The 2,111-nt window shown below is 43.8% G+C and overlaps 1 protein-coding gene across 1 annotated transcript in view; it reads right to left on the reverse strand.

The window, feature by feature from the left end:
- PKNOX2 (PBX/knotted 1 homeobox 2) overlaps window positions 1-2,111 on the reverse strand; it is a 62,361-nt gene that overhangs the window by 21,392 nt on the left and 38,858 nt on the right. The gene's annotated exons all lie outside the window — the stretch shown is intronic.

Consider the following 2,111-nt stretch of genomic DNA (forward strand, 5'->3'; position numbering starts at 1 on the left):
AAGAAGAAGAAAAAAAAGAAAATTAAAAAGAGCATTAAAACGAGGGGTTATCGCCATTTTCCCGCGCTCCCCGGAGGGTTTTGCAAGCTCCGGGCGGTTTCGTGGCTTCTTTTTAAGCCCGATTTGCCCCGGTTGCTTTTGCACCGACCAAGCGCGACGTCCCAAATATCCAAATTTGGGAGCGCGCAGCAGGACTGTCACCAAAATCCCACCCCCACCCCCYGTTAAAAACCTTTAATTAGCAGCCGATTACGGTTCGTTTGTCCCCAGGTTTCTAAAGATGCTTTTTCTCAGGCCGTCGGCCGCGATTTCCCAGTGGCCGGGCCAAGAAAGCGACACCAGATGAGTTTTTCTTTCTTTTTTTTTTTTTTAACATACAGTGGACATTTTGCAAAAATTTTGCAAAAATTTGCATTGGGCTGCTTGCGTGGGCGAACCTCCACTAGCCCCCCCAAGCAGGTAGCAAGAGGAAGCCTTAATTTTCCTTAATATTTCTTATATTCCGAAATATTTCTAATATTTCAGCCTGAACATTTTTCCTGCTGCCTATATTTTTCAGAAATATATATGAACGCGTACGTATATAAGTGCACTAACCCCGTCATCAGCCAAATTCACCCTCATTTTCCCTGTCTGGGCATTAAGAAGCCGCTTTCTCGGCCAAATGGAAAGCGGCGGCCCCCCGCGCAAACCTAGGTAGGCTCAAATCTCAGTTTTAAACTGTTTAACTTTAATATTTCCTGGTTGACCTTTCGCTGCTGCTCTTTCTTTTTTTTTTTTTAATCTCTTTTAGCACTCATGATTTGGCCAGCCCCAWTTTTTTTTATTATTATTATTTTTTGGTTACTCACTGTCTTTAAAAAATGCAGATTTATCTGAGTTTTCACCCCTTCGCTCTTAATTCCCATATGCTATGTTACAAAGGGGATGAATTTTGCCTTTGCATCCTTCTTCCCCCCCACACAYACACTTTTTCCACTTGTTCCTCCCCATCCAACCCATTTGCCTTTGCACTTTGCCAGGGAAAACGGGATTTTTTTTTTTCATTTATTTTCAATTTTTTATTTTTTGTTTTTCGAGGCTCTAATGTTTCCCCCCAGTGTTGAGGATGTAAGAAAATGCAAGGGAAAAGCATATATTTATGAGYAAAAATGTCCTGCATGAAAACCGCAGAGCAGGGTTCTGGGGATGGGATCTGTGTCCCCCGCTGCTGGGTTTTGAGCCAGAAAAGCCAACTTTGGGGGTCGAGAAAGAGCCGATTTCTGCTCGGCCAAGTGCACATCTTGCAGTCGTGCTCCCGCTTTCCATTCCCAAACAGGGCAAATCTTATGCCAAAACTAACGCCCGTTCACCAGGGAAGCTTCATTTTTTGACAAACTGGAATATTCCCTTTTTCTGCCATTTTTCAAAGACTATAGGCAAATAGGTCAATTTTAGTGATGGAAAGGAGTGAAGGTTTCAGGGCAGAAAACCTGCTAAATTAGCAATATTTAAAGTTATTAAAAATCACATTTAAAATTATTTAAAATTCAGATATTTAAATTAGCCCCGTAGCGTTGTCAAAAGGCAATATCTCATCGCCCCTGCGTGCAGGAGCAGCGTGCCCAAAACTTTGGATTCTCAGCCCAAGAAGGTTATTTGCATAAAAGCACCGCTGAGCATTTCCCTCAGTGCATTTTCCACCGGGAAAAGCGCTTTATTGCAAAATATCGGCACTGTGTGGGTAGACAGGATCTTCTGGGCATTTCCCTGTGTGCATTTTTAGCCAGGAAAAGCACGTTATTGCAGGATATCAGCATCGTTTGGGGAGGCCAGGCAGGCCGGGCATTTCTCCGAGTGCACTTTTAGTCTCGAAAGGAATTTTATTGCAAAATATCAGCACCGTTCGGGGCGGCTGAGCRTTTCTCTCAGTGCATTTTTTCACCTGCAAAGGCAATTTATTACAAAATATTGGCGCTGTCGAGGGCTAAGCATTTTCCTCGGTGCATTTTTAGCCGGGACAGGCATTTTACTGCAAAACAGCAGCTCTGTAGCAGGAGGTTGGGTTGGTCGGGGGGATGCGGCGAAGGGAATTCGGAGGGGTTTTGGGGTGTCCTGTGTATTTTTTTTTT

Source organism: Rhea americana, unplaced genomic scaffold, assembly GCF_003343005.1.
Source record: "Rhea americana isolate MKP2758 unplaced genomic scaffold, rheAme1 scaffold_522, whole genome shotgun sequence".
NCBI lineage: Eukaryota > Metazoa > Chordata > Aves > Rheiformes > Rheidae > Rhea > Rhea americana.